Below are 22,081 nucleotides of genomic sequence, written 5' to 3'. Positions count from 1 at the left end.
TCTTCCTCCATTGCTTTGCTGCAAGAGATCAAATGTAGGTGAGTGTAGAAAAGAAATTAAGAAAGGTGGGATTTGTACTTGTAAGTAAACAACAACATCATCATCATCATCATCATGTTTATAAAGTATAATAATAATAACATTCAAGGTTAAAAAAAATCAATAATAATTACAGAGATGAAAAATGGGCGTACCTAGTGATGAAATCGACAAGGAAGGAAGAAGATAGATATGACGAGATACGGGTTTTAAATCATCAACGAAGAAAGCAGGCAGGCAGGGGTTTATGTCTAAACATATAAGGTATAGCGAGTAATGAACACCCCCCTAACTACAACAACAACAATGTTTACCGGTTTAATCAACTCATGTTGGCTCGGTTTAAAGCCAAGTCGAGTTTTAGATTATTAGTTTAAGCAAATTGTTGGGGATAAGTTATCCTACATAGTCTTCTAAATCTAGCAAATACATAGTTAATGTTGAGCAATATAACACAACGTCAAAGATAAGAGACATGATAGCAAAAATAAATAAAGACTTGATGATTTGAACAAAAATTCTAAAATTTACAACCTAGATATCCAAAAGTGAAAACCTAAAATTCATTATCATAGAGTTCGACAAGACGATACCGACGCTAATAGTTTGAGTTCAAGCAGACTCTGTTTGATACTCTTCCTACAACTTCCTACTTCTAGAAGACCATGTACATGAAGTCAACCCACAAATTGTGTCATGTTGTTTTTTATTTAATTTAAACTCTCCTCATTACGCGCATAAATTCGAACTAACCTTTTTATTTTGCAGTGGCACAAGGTGCGTTACCACCTAGAGGCTCCACCTCTAAAACCCGCGACAACTCAAGCACTGACAACAACAACAACAACTCTGGGAATGGAAAGAGGAAATTTGACAACACCAGGTCCTCATCATTGAACCCTCACAGTAACAACACCACCGTAGACCCGAACTCACTCAAAACTTCAATAACCAGGGTTCCAACAACAACAACGGCAGCGGACAGGGTTCGAGTGGTTATGCTGGAAAGTACCCAAAATGCATCAAGTGCAACTATCATCATGCTGGCCCATGCGACCGTATCAAGTGTTTTTGATGCGGTAAATCGGGTCATCAGGCCAACGACTGTAGGGGAGACCTAGCGGGTAAGGGTGCTCCTAAATAGCCGACAACAATGAAAGGGTGCTTTGAGTGTGGTTAGGAGGGTCATTTCAGGAAGGATTGTCCAAAACTGAAGGAGAATGAAGGCAACGGAGGTAATAACAGTAACGGAGGAGGTACTAAGGGTAGAGCTTTTGTCATTGGATAGGGCCATGACCGCAGAGATCCGAACGTGGTTACCGGTAAGTTTCCTGCAAACGATTGTTTTGCTTCTATTTTGTTTGACACTGGAGCTGATAGGAGTTTTGTGTCGAAAGCCTTTAGTGAACTCTTAGACTTAACCCCAACCCCGGTAGATGCTATGTTTCCTGTTGAATTAGCTGATGGTAAGTCTATAGAAACAACTCATGTACTAGCGGGATGTAAGTTGAAACTGTCGGGTCATACTTTCGATATCGACCTCATACCCTTTACGCTTGGTAGTTTCGACGTCGTAGTCGGAATGGACTGGCTATCCGAGAATAGAGCTGAGATTATATGCCATGATAAGATAGTTCAAATCACTACTCCTTCCGGCGAAATAATCTCGGTATAGGGTGAGAAGAGAGGCATGAAGACCAGCATCATCACCCTCATGAAGGCGCAGAAATATTTACGAAAGGGTCATCTTGCGATTTTAGCCCATGTTATTGAGAAACCCGCGGAAGAGAAGCGGATCAAAGACATACCGATTGTGCGAAGTTTTCCCGAAGTTTTCCCGGAAGATTTTCCCGGACTCCCACCCATACGACAAGTCGAGTTCCAAATTTACTTAGCCCCTGATGCGGCACCCATAGCACGAGCCCCGTATCGGCTCGCACCGGTGGAGCTTCAAGAGTTGTCCACTCAACTAAAAGACTTGTTGGATAAAGGTTTCATCCGACCCAGCTCATCACCATGGGGAGCCCCTGTCCTATTTGTCCGAAAGAAGGACGGGACATTCCGCATGTGCATCGACTACCGAGAGCTGAACAAGGTGACGGTCAAGAACCGTTATCCCCTACCCCGAATTGATGATCTTTTTGACCAGCTTCAAGGATCGAGTTACTACTCGAAGATCGATTTGAGATCTGGTTACCATCAATTAAGAGTGCGCGAAGAAGACATTTCAAAGACGGCATTCAGGACTCGGTACGGTCACTATGAGTTTTCGGTTATGCCTTTTGGCTTAACCAACGCACCAGCCGTATTCATGGACCTCATGAACCGAGTATTCAAGGCGTACCTCAACAAGTTTGTTATCGTTTTCATAGATGATATCCTCGTCTACTCCAAGAACAAGACCGACCATGAAGAACACCTGAGGTTAATCCTGGAATTGCTAAAGAAGGAACATTTGTACGCTAAGATCTCTAAATGTGAATTTTGGCTTCGCGAGGTTCACTTCTTAGGACATGTGATCAATGAGAGTGGTATCCATGTCGATCCAGGCAAGATAGAGGCCATCAAAAACTGGGAAGCACCAAAGACTCCGACTGAGGTGCGACAATTCCTAGGATTGGCTGACTACTACCGACGTTTCATTGAGGGATTTTCAAAGATTGCTCAACCCCTCACCGCACTGACACACAAGGGTACTAAGTACAATTGGGGTGACGCGCATGAGTCTGCCTTCCAACTGTTGAAAACCAAACTCTGTAGCGCACCTATCATAGCCCTCCCCGAGGGAACGGAAAATTTTGAGGTGCTTTGTGACGCATCGATACAGGGTCTCGGTGGCGTGTTAATGCAACTCGAGAAGGTTATAGCCTATGCCTCTCGATAGCTACGGATCCACGAGAAAAACTATACGACCCATGACTTGGAACTCGGAGCTGTGGTGTTTGCTCTTAAGATATGGAGACATTACTTGTACGGTACCAAATTCACCATTTACACCGACCACAAGAGTCTCCAACATATCTATGATCAAAAGGAGTTGAACATGCGACAGCGTCGTTGGGACGAGCTACTTAAAGATTATGACTGTGTCATCAAGTACCACCCTGGCAAGGCCAATGTAGTGGCCGATGCTCTCAACAGAAAGAAACCGATAAGCCTAGACGAGTGCGAGCATTACAACTCACGATTCATGCCAATTTACCTTATCAAATTCGTAATGCTCAACTTGAAGCTTTGAAAGACGATAACCTCCTATCAGAACTCCTGCGGGGCATGGACAAGCATCAAGCAACAGATTGCTAAATTTTTGAATAATGAAAAACTTGAAGAGGAATGTATAAAATCTACAGTCAACAAGAATGAGATCATAGTGTCTGAGCAAGTGATAAGAGATGTGTTGGAACTTGGAGACAAATATACTGATCCTATGTCATTGGATTAGCGATTGGTGTAAGGTTTTTTGCTAAGGATGGGGTACCTGAATGAATTGGACAATGGATTCTTGAATACTAGGTTATCAAGACCTTACAAGTTTTTGGTACATGTGATAGTGCACTACTTTGGGCACAGGAAAGGTGGATATGAGTAAATTCTTGACTATCAAATGTGCATGATGATTTACTTAAGCTTGAACCTAAAGAATAACTTTTCTGAAGTTATCTTTGAGCACATGAAGCTTTATTTTGATAACAAATGGTTAATGCATCCAAGATTTATTCAGCTGATTATCCATCATTAATTTCTAGGTATTGATAAGTCTCGCGAGGTTATGAAGCTAGCTCACATATCTGTCACTGGGTGTGCTAAGCTTAAGACTTATAGGAAAAAGGATGAGGATCAAATTCCTAAATTCAGAGCTTTATTTGGTCATTTTATAAATCTTGATTATGTAGCACCTTCTAATAATTAGTGGAGAAAGGAGGATAGTGACTCTGATAGGGAAAAAGAGAATGTGAGAATGCAAGGTTATCTTTCTTTGGGAGGAAAATGGTTTGTGAAATCTGAGGGTGCTGAGAGTTCTCAAAAGAATAAAAAGAAACGCAAGTGTGTGATTAAAACTGAGGTTGTCACATCTCCAGCTCCTATTGTCGCTAAACAAGAATAAGTTCAAGCTCAGCAAGAACCAGTTATGGATAAATGTGTTGATGATGAGGAAACAGAGTCTGATAATGAAATTCCTAAGAAGGTATTAGCTAATCCTAGAAAAATGTATGATTATCTTAAGGAACGAAGAACAAAGAAAAAGTTTGATGCTGATGATGAAATTTATGTTCCTGAAAGTCAACCGAAAAATAAAAAGTGTGTCAAACATATGGTAAAGAGGTCTGTAATTGATAAACGCTTAGTTGATGAGCCTGATGATGAATATGGTCAAGGACCGTTTTTTGATAAAACTCCTGAGGTGATCAAAGCACATGAATCTGAGAAAGTACCAGAAGTTGAGAAAACACTGGAGTTTGATGTAAATTTAGATGATGCCATTGATCATTTGTTGAAAACTCCAATGTTTACACCAAAGATTGATGAAGTTGTACACCAAGAAATACCAAAGTTTATCCCAAAACATCTGATCCTAAAGCTTCACAGCAGTCTTTTTCTGATGTTTTTCTTCATATTGATGGACCTTCAAAGGAAGATGTTGAGTTGTTGAAGGAAAGGGTGGCAAATCAAGATCTGAGGATCAATAATCCTGTTGATGAAAATGCTCATCTACGAGCCGATAACACTGATATCAAGAAGAGGTTGGACGAAAGTGAACGAAAAAGGAAATTATCTGACGATTTGCTGGTGGAACACATGAAGTACTTTGTTATAATTGAGCAGAAGTTGGGTATACGTTTAAATTCTAAGGTTGATCAAGCTAAACTGGAAACACCATGTATGAAAGGGTGTATGGTGGAGATATTGGTGTAGCTGAAACATCGTTTCATGTAGAATATGACTTGGACAAGGCTGTTGATAAAGGCAAGTCAAAAATCGAAGATCCTATTATTGAAAAAGTGGTTGAAGCTTTCGTGCAAGCTGGTGAGTCTAGTCATATGGATATTCAAGTTATTGAGCCAGTGAGTGATGAGCCTATAGTTGTTGAGCCTGTTGAGCAACCTATTCATGTTGAAGATGATGTTAAGGTTGTTGAGGAAGAAAAAGAGGATAAAGAAGATGATGAAATGTTAGATTTTGGTGATACTAACAATTATGATTTTGATGATTTGGATGACGATGATACACCTAAAGGTGGTGCTGGTTCGGTTGCTGGAAAGGCTGATAAGAAATTTGAGTCTGTTGGTGGTGAGGATCAAAAAGACGATCCACCACAGGAATCAAAATTTGAAAGTGCACCGACTGATAAAACTATGGAGGAGATAGAAGATTTGATTACTTCTAATTTCTGTGTTACAAATATGGAAGATGAACTGGAAAAGGGGGAGATTCCATTTGTTAAATCTGCTTTGGCGAAAATGTTAGAAGTTTCGATGGATGACATGACGTTTGACTTTGAAAAAGATATTCTTTAACCCGATATTGATGCTGATTTGTAGAATACTGATGTCGAGTTTATGGATAAACCAGAAGCAGTCAAGTATGTTGGAGAACAAGAAGAATTTGATACTTTTGATGAAGTGTTCGATGAGGAAATATAGATGGAACTAAATCCAAACAAACAAGCTAAAAAGTTCAGTGAAGAAGAGATAAAGAGTTGATTTCCTGATCGGGTTGAAATTCCAAAGCAAGTTTTCAAAAATCCTGTCAAGTATTATAAGAAGACTAGAATGGATACGAAATGGGTAAATGCTTGAGTATTTTGTATCTAAGAAAGATCAAGAAGATTGGGATTCGAATATTATTTGGAGTGCAATACTTCAATAATTTGATGGAATTGGAAAGTCTACCGAGGTTTGATGTGTACGACATCTGCATGCATTATGATATGTTATATAAACCGAAGAGTGGTCCGGTTACATTGATCTGGAATTTTATGGTTAGAGAAGCTAAACGTGGTGTCAAGAAATGGACACCTCAGTTACCTAAGGTGTTCAAATCAAGAAATCGTAAAATCCGGAAGGAGGGTTGATTAGAACTTTGAGGTATACAAGGCCAGAATCACTTCGCATTATCCCGTTATACCCGATGGAACATGATTTTCATCCTTACTTCCTTTATTGGTCTTATTTGGCGTTGATTGGTGAAGTGAGCTATACTTGAATCATGGGAATTAAAAGTGTGATGTGATTAGAGTATATGAACCAATGTGGTTGATTAATTGTTCGTGGAAAGATATTGAGATACTATACATAAACAGAATTCAATGTAATGACGAGAAAATGAAGACTCAAGCCAACCAGTTTCAAAAGGTTGTGGACTTATGCTTTGATAAGAATATACATTCTAGTATGGCATCAGAGACCAATTGGAGGGTGGTTAGTGAAGAACAAGATAAGCTTAAAGATCGAGTTACGGAGGCTTCTTGGAATAGATTTCAGTATAAAGACATGGGCGTGTCTAGGCCTACATCTCAACAAGGATCTACAAAGCCGTCGTTTGAGGAAGCCATGAAGGAATATTGGAAGAGAGTTTTTGGTGTTGATTCAAGACCTAGCAATAGCGAAGGGGGAGTTTGTTAGAGCATTAATGTCAATGTTAGGTCTAGTGGGCTAATAGTGTAATTTATATGATTATATGGGGCTAAATTGTCATTATTTGATATTATGTAGAGTGTAGTGTACAATTCAGCAAGCTTATAAGCTTATACATCCGTATAAGCTTATACGGTGCCTTATCTTATACACTGGCACTGTAGCTGCTATAAATAGGATCCTATCATGTCATATTTTGTAATCCTCAATAATCCTTTGTAATCCTAGAGAGAGAAATCTTAGAAAGGAGAGATAAAATCACTTGTACTTAACATGTCATATGAATATTAGTAGGTTTGTGTGTGAATTGCCATGTGTTTATCCCTTTGATTAGTAGTTCCGCCATTGATCATCGTATAGTAAACATAATGTGATTACGATCCATCTCAAAAGTGGTATCAAAGCCTCGGGCTCGTGTTTACTACTGGATCAAACACATCAATTCATTTCGGTTTGAAGATTTCACGGTCAAAGTCATACCCGTTTATATATTCTTCAATTACTCACACGTTTATGGTTTAAATTCGATTTAAACTCAGAATTATACTCGTCTACAACTGTTAATCATTGCTACAAGAGTGATTCAAGACATTAATCAAATTCAAGAAGTTGATGCTTAGGTAGTTTATTACAAAAATGACGGGCACATAAGTTTGTTGTTTTGGCATATAAGTCTTTTAGCATCATCCGTATAAGTTGAATTGATTGGTCCGTATAAGCTTCAACGTATAAAGTTTCTTAATCAATCAATATGTGAAAAATGGAAAACGCTTTGGATTTTGGTCAAAAATACACGAGGGTTAACATCTTCTAATGACAGCGTATTTTGAATTCACTTGAATACGTTTTCAGCTAGCCGCGTTTTGATTGATACATATACAAATTGACTTTCGCGGTGAATATTAGAACTTGACAGCTGGTTGATTGTGTGCATTGATTTATGCACATCCGTAGACATGGCTACCTGTTTACATTGTTATACGTGCTTGAATACTTATACGTAAGTTGGTTTTTGTTGATGATTAGTTGCTGATCATATACGCTGAATTGACGGCCGCATAAGTTGACAAGTACATATATAAGTTGATATACGAATAAGTGTCTTTGTTATACGTTTGTTGGGATTCAAACTCGTATAATTTGGTTGCTCACGTAAAAGATTTAGTTACGTATAAGTTTTACACGCCACATTAGACTTATATGTTTAATTTATATACGCTAGTTTGAGTTGGTTTTCTAGATTTTTGCTAAAATTTTGAAGGAAATTGATGGTTCAAGTTCGTTTAATGAAAAAGTTGTTTTGGGAAGAAACAAAAGGCAAGCGTTGAAGAAAGAATTCGATAATTTTGATATATTGATTGAAGAATCGCTTGATTCGTTAATCAATCGATATTGCGAGCTTGTTAACGAAATGAAGCATGTAGGGATTGAGAAACGAGAGTTAGACTATATTGATAGGTTGGCAGATACACTCGTTGAGATGTCACCTGAAGTTTGGGGTACATTCGTTATAGCAATTCAATCAAACCCAACACATGCAAATTTTCTCAGATCATCGAGAAGATAAAGAATCATGTATTGTTTTTAAAAACTGAAGAACCATCATTACCAAAATATGAAAACACTCCAAATTTCTATGATGATGGTAATTCAAAATATGATGAAGATTTGGTTTTAGAATCATTGTTGGAATTCAAAGTTGAAAACAAACCCGAGGAAGTTAAATCTTGTGAAAAATGTGAGGAGTACAAAAAGTTTAAATCTCACACTGACTCGTTACTATATGAGCTTAATCGAGTTAAGGAAGCTTATGATCAACTTCAAAAACGCGAAAGGACACTTTTCGTGAAGATTGATCAAAATGAGAAAACAATAAACAGATTCACTAACAAGAATGCTGCACTTAAACATGATTTACAAACTATTAAGCGTAAGCAAGTTAATAAGGTTGCATTTGTTCATGGTACGACATCTGAGAGCAAGAAAGAAATCCAATACCGAAATCAACTCAATAAGGATTTCTTTGTTAAAAATGACAAACGTAAACGAACTAAGAAATCTTCTTGGTACAAGAATTGTTCTAAGTTTGTTTACATTCCAAAATCAGATGTGGGAAACCAAGATGTTCTGAAAACAGAACAACAAAAACTTCAAAATCCAAAAATACAAGTTCAAACGCCCAATCAGATATTCCAAAGGGTCTTCCGAAACAAACATTCATAAGAAAAGACGACACCGTTAAAGATATTTCGAGGAAGCCAAATGTTGAGGTTGTTGATTTGAAAGATTGTAATGAATAGAAGTTTTAAAAGTTGAAATTTTATGAGAAAAGATACATTTCAAAGTTATATCATTGGATCGTTAAGAAAAAGGATTCATTCGATCAAGTTGATGTTGAAAAATACATATCCGTCAAATCTGAAAATTCAGAAAACTCAACAGTTATACATGTCGATTCTGAAAGCTTAAGGAGGAGTGTGTTAGACTATCAAGACGATAGTGGGAGATGACTTGACGATCAAGATTGTTAGTCTAAGCAATATCCGAGGGGGAGTCTGTTGAAGCGTGAACGTCTACTTCTAAGACACCAAGACCAAGCAATATCCAAGGGGGAGACTGTTAGAGCATTTTTATCTATCGCTAGGTCTTGGATTGGTTAAACGAGCTAATATTGTTAAATATATTGTAAGTGGCACATAAATCATGTCAAACGTATAAGACTTATACGGGCGTATAAGTCTATACGCCACATTTGACTTATACGGCCTATAGGTGATTGGTTTACTACAATTAAGAGCCTGTCATGTCATATTTTGTAATCCTCAATAATCCTTTGTAATTTTATAGAGAGAAATCTTAGAGAGGAGAGAGCAAATCACTTGTACTTAACATGTCATATGAATATCAGTGGGTTTGTGTGTGAATTGCCATGTGTTTATCCCTTTGATTAGTGTTTCCGCCATTGATCAATGTATAGTAAACATAACGTGATTACAGTTTGTTAGAGTATTAATGTCTAATGCTAGGTCTAGTGGGCTAATAATGTCATTTGTATGATTGATTGATTGTAAGGGGCTAAATTGTCATTATTTGATATTATGTAGAGTGTAGCGAATAATTCAGCAGGCGTATAAGCTTATATGGTGCCTTATCTTATACGTTGGCACTCTAGCTACTATAAATAGGGCTTTTATGTTTAAATCATGCAACAGTTGACACGTTGATCTGATTTTTACTCTCATTTTTATATCAATATATTGAAGCTTTTGAGTGATTGTGTTGTAACATCTTTATGATATAATTCCGCTATATCGTATCATAAAATAATATAAACGAATCGGTCCGACTCATTACGTGTTCACATACATGATGTTTTGCATGATGAGGATCATGATCTTACATTTAAGTGTGGGGATATTTGATGGTTTACAAAATACATAGCTTTTTACCCCATTGTTGCGATTGTTTTATGTTTAACCTTTAACGATTATCCATTGTTTTGTGTGTAAAGTTACACATTTTTATTGGTTTATGTACCATGGTTGAAGTGCATGAAAAACGATTCTAAGAAGAGGAAACGAGGCTTAACGAAGATCAAATTAGTGGTCATTGTGCATATACGTGTTTAAGCGAGTAAAAGCCGAAAACAATCCAAAAATAGACTTGGCCGCGCCACGTGACCAAGGGAGGCTTTCAAGACCACGTAGCATGTAACACCCCGGCTAAATCGGAATACACCCGGGTGTGACATACAAATTGTTCAAAAAACATGTGACACTATTAAGTGACAATATTATCATTAATTCATTCGAAGGCATCAAGTACACGGGTTGTTTCAAATAAGGAAATTACAATGAAAATAAACGTTCAATTTTATTTAAAATATCCTAGGTCTAGTGACTTCATCCGTTTCATCCTCTAATAATTGTACATGTAACATATATATATATATATATATATATATATATATATATATATATATATATATATATATATATATATATATAAAATAATGTCAACTAAGTTAATAGTTGGTGGGTTCACATAGTTCAATACTACATAAAAACCATACAATTCCATGAAAACCTATGAAAAGCAAGTAAGGGTTCTTTACACTCGAATCAAATGTCCCGAGTGTAAAGAATAAATGAAGGTCTTTTCCAATTGGGATTGTGCACCAACGTACTCAGATCGGGGTCCATTTTCCACTCGAAACACGGTCCTGAGTGCAAAGGGGGGCGTATGATCATACTTATCGAAGAAATCCATGCACGTAATATTTGAGCAATTAAGCACAATAAACACACTAGTCCATGTAACCAATTGTAGTTTGTAAATAATAAATAACGAAATTGAATTGTTGATAGGATATATATGCTAGCCCAAAATAGTTAAAAAAGGTAAAAGGGGGTGTGAGAAAATCATCTTTGAAATTGGGAGGACAACATGGAAACAAAACGAGATGCGCGTTATATGAAACCAAAAGTTCGAATCTCACAAGCTAAAATTATAAAAACACGAAAATTACTAACTAATTAATGGAAATAGCATGTCGGTTTTATGGTTCTTATTTCTTTATTGTTTGTATATATACATTAGCATATTTTAACATATTTATTATTATAATATTATCTATAATTTGAATATTAAATTTGAATATAATTATGCTTACAGGCTTTTAGAGTTACCGGTATATTTTAGTATATCGTTTGACGGTTTAGTTTCAATAAAGGTATAACGATATTATATTATACATACATACATACATACATACATACATACATACATACATACATACATATATATATATTACGAGTTTAACAAACGGTTTGGGTTTGTAAAAGTTTTGTTTTTGGATGTAAAAGATTGAAAACAATTTAAAATAATTCGTATTTAACTTAATAATGATTTTATTTATTTTATAATGATTTATAAACATATATTTGATTTATTAAAACTATTAAAGTGGTTTGTGAAAAAATACAAAATGGATCTGCAGTGACCCGGGTTCGAACCCGGGTCTTCATGACCACAGCAAACCCACTCAACCACTGGACCAAACTGATTTGTGTTTAGAAGATGGAAACTAATTAATATAACCTAACTTTCAACTTCATCTTTTTCCTCTAAATCCTAGATGTTCAACTCGTTTAATCCGTTGATTGTTTGCCCGATTTATGTTAGGGGTTTTGTTAGACGCTTAAAAACAATGAGAATACATATTTTATTTACTTGATTTGGTGCTGGAATGATGGTATATGAAGCTTGGCCGGACTCGTATTTGGATGAGCAATTTGATAATGTAAGAGACTTAGATGACGATTAAGGTCATTTTTATGTGTTCAATTGTGTTGTTTGATGTTTATTACGACCTATTAAAGTTTTTATTGTAATCCGATCGGTTGAGATTAATTACGGGTTTATTAGGTTGTTAATGATGAAATAAATCACGAAATAAAGTTTTTAATTAGTGGAGACGATGTTTGGGGTGATTAACGGATCAAAACGAACCATATTATGTTGTTCTATATATCGCCGGCGCTGGAATTCGGTCGCCGGACTCGTTGGTCGGAAAAACGCGAAGGAGAAAGATGGGGGGCGGCTGGGCTGGGTAAATAAATAATATTATATTATAATTTAAATAAAATTTACATTTTAGACCCTAGAATTAAATAACTTAATAGTTTGTTATTAATCTTTAATTACACTATGCACCTTGAACTTTATATTTATATATAACATATTCAAAACATGATATATCTTATTATCTTTGGATTGTTTACGTTTAACACTCGTATAGTTTTTAACATGATTATTTTATAAACTTTTATAGCTCGGAGATGAACACTACGAATAGATAATGAACGGAAACAAACTTTAATCATTGAAATTGATATAAATCGATGACTTTCAAATACGAATATACTGAAATGACTAAACGGGTCGGTTTAACAAATACAAATATAAATACAAATACGAATATGAAAAATTGACAATGTCACATAGCGCAGAGTGGTGTCTTCCCAAGGATGTTCAGATTTCAATAAACCCATCTATTTTGTCTCTTATGGGCTTGTTTGGTCCATGTTTTGGCTTGTTGAGCAAGTTTAAGTGATCTATATATTGAGCATTAACCCTAAACGATTTAGATATCATTCCAGCCGTCTCACACCTTTTCCAGACGAATTTACGAAGGGGAGAACCAACCGGTCCGTTATTTTATCAACCGGTTTGTTATTTTGGTTGTTTTAACGTTTTTAAGTTCAGTTTTGTGTTTTAAACATTGAAACAAGTTCTAATCAGTTCGTAATGGACACTTTGAACTTAATTATTATTATTATTATTATTATTATTATTATTATTATTATTATTATTATTATCATCTAACGTTCCTTCATTATGGATGGCTAAACTTGTTTGAATCGCCTAGGTTTGATGTTTAACGGTTGATTTATTTGTTTTCGGGTGCTAATCTCATGCTTGACTGTTTAGTTATTGTAAAGCTCATAATGTATTATATTATTCCATTAAACTTGCTGCCATTAGATGTATTTTAGGTTGCATGAGCCCCAGGTAGTTGATTATTGCATGAATTAGTTTCGTGTAGTTGTTAATTGCTAGTTTTGTTAATACTGTGTGTATTGATTGATTATGGTAGACGCGTGCGATTAGGGTTAGTGTTTCTTGAATCATTTAGGTTAGTAGGATCATCCTCTTTGAGTTGGACCAAGACCTTAGGGGTTAGCTTATCTCTCTGCATTAGTTGATTTAGTTGCCCGTTGTGAGACCACGTGCGGTTTTCTAGCTTTTGACTAGAATAGTTTGTAAGTTATGTATTTTTTCCTTATTAGTCAATTGCTTGTAACATCCTAAAATTTATATTAATAAATAAAAGGAATTAGGTTTGTTAAGGTGTGTTAATATTTAACTAAGAGATTAAATAAAATAAAGAGTATCGACTTGGGTGGGAAAGATGGAATAAGGGATGGGATGGGCCTTATGTCCATGGGCTTTAAAGAGTATAAATACCCCTCTTAAACCTCTCTTGTAACATACCGTTTTTCTAGTTTCAGTTAATAAATGAAAATACGAGTTATTATGAGTCGGGCTAGTGTTGGGTTAAATAGATATGGGTTATGGACTAGGGTTATGAAAGAAAGAGGAAAAGACCATGGGCTTAAGCCCATGATCCATAAATATATAAACCTTTAATCATCCATTAATCATTCATTTCACACATATTCCATACACCACCAAAACACCCACTTAAGCTTTCTCTCTAGTTTCTCCTTTTCACTATAGCCGAACCTAAGGGTAAACCGAGCACTGATCCAAGGTAATGATAGTATGATGTTGTATGAGTTTAAATCCGTTAGTTATGGTCACGAAACAACGATGCGACACCGTTAAACTGTTAAAGTCAAGAGATACGGGTGGAATCGGGTATAAACCGAACCTAAGATGAGCTTAGGGATCAACCTAGCTCAGATCTGGATCGAACGGGACGAAAAACGGTGAAAAACGAGTCAAAATTCGTTTTTCCGGCGAAACTGCGTTTTTTCGGCGACGTCACCCGAAAGGCGGCGTCGGAAAGTGGTACGAGGTTATGATGGAATGTCAGAGAATGTCAGACGTTCGAGACAAATGAAATGAAAGATGTTCCCATCGTGTGCGACTACCCAGAATTATTTCCTGAGGAGCCCAGCCCATCGCGAAAGCACCTTACCGTCTAGCGCCGTCCGAGATGAAAGAATTGATGTCCCAATTGCAAGAACTCCTCGACAAAGGTTTCATAAGACCAAGTGTTTCCCCTTGGGGCGCGCCAGTGTTGTTCGTAAAGAAAAAGATGGAAGCATGATAATGTGCATAAAATATCGCGTGTTGAATAAGCTTACATAAAGAATAGATATCCTTTGCCAAGGATTGATGATCTGTTTGACCAACTGCAAGGTTCGAGTTGGTTCTCACGGATAGATCTTAGATCAGGGTATCATCAATTAAAGGTGAAAGAGGTGGACATCCCTAAAGCAGCGTTTCGGATGCGGTATGGGCACTATGAGTTTCTCGTGATGTCATTCGGTCTAATGCTCCTGCAGCATTTATGGACATGATGAATAGGGTGTGTCGGCCGATGTTGGATTAGTCCATTATCGTCTACTAATCTACTCAAAGAGAGAGTCGGATCATGCCGAACATCTGAGGGAGGTATTGGAAAGTCTAAAAAGAGAGAAGTTGTATGCCAAGTTTTCAAAATGTGCATTCTGGTTGCGAGAAGTGAAATTTTAAGGTCACGCGATTAATCTTGAAGGGATTACCATGGACCCAGCTAAGATTGAGGCGATAACAAATTGGAAGACTCCTCAGAATCCGACTGATCTACGAAGCATCTTCGTCATAATTGAATTGGAATTGGAATTGGATTTGGAATTGGAATTGGAATTTGAAGAATCCATTAGAAACCCATAATGTGTTTGGTTATTACATTAATTCATGGAATTGGAATTTTAGTTTATTCTAAAATGACAAATATACCCTTTAAAATTAAAAAATATAAATAAAGATCCAAACTCAAATTTGCCCATCTGGATCTTCACAAAGTCACAACTCCATCACAATTTACTCCGTATGCAGTCGCCATATCAGGCGTCTGTGCGACGCCGGAACTGAAACTCAAGAGCCACAAAAAACTTCGGCGTGATTCACGAAGTACTTGACGGAATCGATCGGGAGCTTGTAATCGCGGAGCCGACGAGACGTACGAGTTTGTGGTGGTGGAGGTGGTGAGTCAGAGGAAAGGTTAGTGGCGGCGTTAGTGACTGATCAAATTTCCGGTGAGGATGAGAATGGGGTCGGATGAAGGAGACGAACTTTTTAATGATTGGGGCAAGGGTCCTTTGGTAATTTAGATAACATTCCAAATATTTTTAAACTTTCCTTCCATTGTTTGAAGGATTCTGAATTCCCATATGTAAAGGATTTGATGGGATTTTAATTAAATTCCAATTCCAACCATTAACCAACCAAACATGTCATGGAATGGAATTTAATTTCCAATTCCATCAAAATCCCTTGAAATCCTGCCAACCAAACAGGCCCTTAGGGTTAGCTGGATTCTATAGGAGATTCATCGAAGGTTTCTCCAAGATAGCCGCACCGTTGACCGGTATGACCCGAAAGTCGATAGTATTCAGTTGGGGTAAGTTTCAGGAAGAGGGTTTGGAGGAGTTTAAAAGACTCACGCAAGCTCCAATCCTTGCTTTACCCGATGGTGACGAGGATTTGGTTGTTTGTACTGATGCTTCATATCGTGGATTAGGTTGCGTGTTGATGCAACGAGGAAAAGTGATAGCTTGCGCGTCTAGACAGTTGAAAGTCCATGAGAGTAGTTATCCGACGCATGATCTAGAGCTATCGGCAGTAGTGCATGCTCTGAAGATATGGAGACACTATCTGTATGGTACTAAGTGTACCATTTACGCAGATCATAAGAGTTTAAAGTACTTCTTCGAGCAGAAAGAACTGAACATGAGGCAGAGAAGGTGGTTAGAGCTGATAAAAGATTACGACTGCGACATTAAGTACTATCCTGGTAAAGCTAATGTGGTCGCCGATGCGCTAAGCCGTAAGAATGAGGAAGTCATTGCAACAGTAAAGTTGTACCTGTTGATCATGAATTCGAGTCTTTTTGAAGAAATTATCAAAGTGCAGTCAGAGGTGTTAGTAGATGAAAAAACTCATGGTGTTAAGACTAGGTTTCACCATATGTGGATTCCACGCCTTGGAGATCTCAGAGGTCGAATCTTAGATGAAGCTCATAAGTCAAGATATTCCATTCATCCATGAGCTAATAAGATGTACCAAGATTTGAAAAGAGATTATTGGTGGCCGGGAATGAAGAATGATGTAGTAGATTATGTCAGTAAATGCTTAACTTTTTTACAAGTCAAAGCGGAGCACCAGAAGCCTTATGGGAAGATGTAACCTTTGGAGATACCAGAATGGAAATGGGAACACATCACCATGGATTTCATAACTAAGCTACCTCGTACAGCTAAGCATCATGATACCATTTGGGTGATTGTGGACCGTTTGACCAAAAGTGTTCACTTTCTGCCTATACGAGAGGCCATGTAACACCCCGTAACCGCAGCGGAAACGTACACGGGATGCAACAGACGCATCTGATATCAACAACATTGTTTATAAAGAAAACACCACTACATTAAATTAAACATATTACATTGTTCTGAGTTTCATAACCATCTAAGCGATATCACATCAGTGTTACCGATAGTACATTATCATATTTTATGCAAAATATAGATCTCTAGACTTCCACAAAATAGCACACAGCATCGAACACATATCACTCATTCCTATTTGAGTGTACCCAGAAAGCATGTAAAGAAAACGGGTCAACTACGAATAGTTGGTGAGTTTCATTAATTTAAATAAACCATGACAAATCATTATAAAAATCATAAGTAAGTGATGTAATTATACTGAGTTCACAAGTGAAAACTCTATTAACCCCAAAACATATCGATTAACCTCCAGGAACTCTGTTACCCCATAATACTTTCAATAACCCCTGGGAACTCTGTTACCCCAGATACACATTTAATAACCTCTGGGAACTCTGTTACCCCAGAAACACATTTAATAACCTCTGGGAACTCGGTTACCCCAGAACACTGTTTCGGGCCTTATAATATTAACAACTTAGTTAATTACCATCTTAATACAATACCGTACGATTTCCGTACAATAAACATTATATAAATACATTCGTTTCCATGCGATTAGCATGTACTTAAACACTTTGATAGAAACATGCTTTCCGCCCCGGGAAAATATTTAAAAACAGTTCAGTAAAAAGGGGCTCGTGAAAACTCACCTTCTTGTGAGCAAGATGTACTACGGTGCACAGCTACTGGTACAGATCTGTAATACGATCCCCAAATCGTTACTACACAATTTCTATCAATATAACTTAAATTCGTGTTAACCGGTACGTCCGGGGACACTGTTAACCCAGTACCGTACACGATCCGGGGACCATGTTAACCCCGATACACTACTCAGGACTTAGATTGTGATATCACCTAGAGTTCCTTAGTCAAAACTACCGTTAGTTTGTTTTCTCGTTTTGCGTGCCTAGCACGGTTATCCGTCTTTATGTTTACAAAAATGAGTTTGACCACACACGGCCCGAAAATAGTTATTATTGATATTTTCATTAAAGTGGTGAAATTAGAGATCGATTAGACACCCCGTTTGGCCGCGGGGCCCGTTTCCGACTTTAATACACCGGAAACGGTTAAATCGGGTAAAATTACCCAAATCATCCGAATTATTTTCGGATGATTTATTTTTACTTGATTAACTTAGTTTCATGAAAGTAGTCCATTTTTAGGGTTTTTATGCACCAGTCAGTTCGCTTAGGCGAACTTTGCCGGTTTTCTCGTTTTAAGCTTTAAAAGTTTGTTTTTAAGTTCCATTTAGCACAAATAAATATCCGTTTAGTCTCGGACCTTGAAATTTTGTACAAACCATATTTTGACAGTAAGGAATTTTAAAATTTTTTTCCAGAATTAATTTTTATATCTAAGATTTATTTAACCATTTTTAAACGTCATTTAAACACCAAATATGTCGAAAATACCAAACGACCTTCAAAATATCCCAAATTTTTCTGGGATGACCCCTGTCACCCACATAGTTCTCTGTAATTTTTCCAGAACTAAAAAATTATTTTTCATGCCATTTTTACCAAAACCGAGCTACAAATCCCTAGAACTCGTTTTACCGAAAAGCCTACTTAGACTTCTCCAATGAACCTGAAATTTTGTGTGTGACTTTTATATGTTATAAAAAGCTTATCTTAAATTTTCCAGAATTTTTCATGATGTTTAGCTATTTTTCACCATTTTTGGCCAAAACCGAGTATTAAATTCACCAATTATTCATCCTTTATCCAAAACTTACCAAAAATTCACAGATCTCATATTTTCATGTGTAGATCATCTCTGTGAAATTTCGTGACCCAACTCTAGGTCTATCATAATCTGTCCAAAATAACTAAATCACACGAAAACCGAACTATCTTGTGTTTTCTAGCATTAGATCACAAAGATCTTGGTTTCTAGCCTTTGCTAGCCACTAGATACAACACTTACAAGCACATCAACACCACACCAAGCAAGTTATACCCACAATCAAGCCATTTCTTTCATGGTTTCGATTAAAACATCAAAACAAAGATTTTGACCGTAAAAATTCGTTTTTGACTCTTTTAACTACTTTCTTGGACCAAGATCCTTTGTATAACATGTATACATCACTTGATCCTCCAAGAATCGGTTTTATCTCGGGTTTTCACCCATTTTTCATTTGAAACCTCATTTCCTTGTAAATAAACCAAGAAAATAAGATAAACACGATCATAACTCGGTTTTTACCTTGTGTTCTTGCCTAAAAAGCTTGGGTTTTGGATGGATGATGAAGGGGTTGAGAGGATTTTGGGAGAAAGTTTGTGGAAAAAAGAAAAATGGATGTGTGTGTGTGACTAGCATGGACCGATCGGTCCATGTTAAGTGGGTGGGGGGGCCCACATCTCCAACCATGGCCACACATTCGGATTGCGTAATTCGGATAACGTTGTGGATAATCTGGTTCAGTTCGTTTTTCGGTTAAACGTTTAATTCCGCTCAAAACGAGGCCAGAACGGTCGTTTTTCGGCTTAAAAATGAAATTTATATAAAACTGATTTAAAACTTTAAAAACTTAAACCATGACGTTTATTGACTCAACACATCATATTGTCGGTAATTGTGCGTCTTTTTCGGCTTGATCGATCATCTCTTGCTTGGTTTGATGTTAAAGGTTTCGTTTATCGTACCGACGTACTAATAAATCGAAATCCTTTTTCTGTGCTATAATTCACTTATCCTGAAGCTTTAATACTTCGTAAACATCACTAAACATTATATATTTCGTCTATAATGTAATTCCCGATTCGTTCGGGTTTCAATAACCGTTCATCGATTAATCGTAATTCCGATACGACTGGTTGTACATTCGAGTATAATTCGTACTGTGAATCTTATATACTCGTATAAACACATTATAATTCATATATTCAGTATTGAATAACACGTAAATAGTATTTTCCGGCTAGGGTATACCTGAATTTGCCGGAATCGTTACATTCTCCCCCCGTTATAAAAATTTCGTCCTCGAAATTTTACGCGTCAACTACTTCATTTTGAGGAAATAGGTGGGGGTATTTCTTCCGAAATTCGTTCTTTCGTTCCCATGTATATTCTGGGCCTCGTTGCGAATTCCATCTAACTTTGACCAACGAGATCTTATTGTGTCTAAGTTGCTTGATTTTCCCATCTACTATTTCTATGGGCTCCTCTACAATGTTGAGCTTATCATTTATTTGGACACCCTCTAAAGGTAACACTGATGTCTCATCCGACAGACACCTTTTCAAGTTTGACACGTGAAACACGTTGTGAACTGCACTCAGTTCATCAGGCAGTTCTAATCGGTATGCTACAGGACCGATTTTTGCAATAATGTCGAATGGTCCAATGTATCTAGGGGCTAACTTCCCCGCCTTTCCAAATCTGACTACTCCTTTCCAAGGTGATACTTTCAAATACACTTTATCACCTTTCTCAAATGATAACGGTTTTCTACGGGTATCGGCATAACTCTTCTGCCGATCCCGTGCGGCCTTTAGATTGTTCTTAATTTCAAGGATTTTGCTGGTCGTTTCCTGGACCAGATCTGATCTAATAATCTGTGCGTCGCCCACTTCAGTCCAGCAGAGTGGTGATCGGCACTTTCGTCCATACAATGCTTCATACGGTGCTGCTTTTATACTGCTATGGTAACTGTTATTATAGGAAAATTCAACGAGTGGGAGATGTTGATCCCAATTTCCCTTAAAATCCAGTACGCATGCACGAAGCAAATCCTCCAGTGTTTGGATGGTCCTCTCAGACTGACCGTCGATCTGAGGGTGGTAGGCTGTGCTTAAATTAATACGCGTTCCCAGCGCTTCTTGCACAGCTTGCCAAAGCTTGGAGGTGAAATGGCTAACCCGATCAGAGATGATTGAGATGGGTATCCCATGACGGGACACAATTTCATTTATATAAATCTGCGCAAGTCTCTCAGTGTTATAATTATTTCTAATCGGGATAAAATGTGCCGATTTGGTTAATCGATCCACGACTACCCAAATTGCATCATGTCCTCGGGACGTCTTGGGGAGGTGTGTCACAAAATCCATCGTGATCTGCTCCCACTTCCATTCGGGAATTTCCGGTTGTTGTAACATTCCCGAAGGTTTCTGGTGCTCCGCCTTAACCCTCGCACACGTCGTACACTTGCCGACGTATGTGGCTATATCCTTTTTCATACCCGGCCACCAGTAGAACTCCTTCACATCCTTGTACATCTTATCCGAACCCGGATGTATGGAATATTTTGATTTATGCGCTTCGTTCATGATCAATTCACGAAGATCATGGAGGGTCGGGATCCAAATCCGATTTTTGAAGTAGAGAATTTCGTCCTTGCGTTGTTCGAAATTTTTCTCGTTACCGAAAAGTCCCTCTTTTTCCAATTGTTCCTCTTCCAACGCCTCGCGTTGAGCGACTCGAATCAAATCCGAAAGGTTCGACTGGACTATCATTCCCAGCGCTCGCACTCGCAATGGCTTAACCCGATCCTTCCTACTCAAGGCATCGGCTACGACGTTAGCCTTGCCGGGGTGATAACGGATGTCACAGTCATAGTCGCTTAATAATTCGACCCATCTTCGTTGTCTCATATTCAGTTCTTTCTGATTCGAATATGTGTTGCAAACTTTTATGATCGGTGAAGATGGTGCACTTTGTACCGTAGAGATAATGTCTCCAGATTTTAAGTGCGAAGATAACTGCTCCCAGTTCTAAGTCATGAGTGGTGTAATTTTTCTCGTGTATTTTTAACTGTCGAGAAGCATAGGCTATGACCTTATTATTTTGCATTAACACGCATCCTAACCCTCTCCGGGATGCGTCACAATACACGACAAAAACATCGTCTCCGTCGGGGAGACTTTAGATCGGCGCTTGGCACAATCTTTGTTTTAGCGTTTGAAACGCCGTTTCCTCCTCTTCACCCCATTCATACTTTCGATCTTTTTGGGTCAGAATGGTTAAAGGTTGGACAATGCTGGAAAAGTTCTCTATAAATCGACGATAATATCCAGCTAAGCCTAAGAATTGGCGGATTTCCTTTGGCGATTTAGGCGCTTGCCAACTCTTAACTGCTTCAACCTTACTTGGATAAACGTGTATTCCTTGATGGTTTATAACGTGCCCAAGGAATTGCACTTCTTGTAA

The sequence above is a fragment of the Bidens hawaiensis genome, unplaced genomic scaffold (genome assembly GCF_021521415.1).
Source record: "Bidens hawaiensis isolate Kalapana, Puna unplaced genomic scaffold, B.hawaiensis_p1.1 tig00036316_1, whole genome shotgun sequence".
NCBI lineage: Eukaryota > Viridiplantae > Streptophyta > Magnoliopsida > Asterales > Asteraceae > Bidens > Bidens hawaiensis.
The sequence above is the reverse complement of the archived record's forward strand: the minus strand, read 5'-3'. Positions refer to the sequence as shown.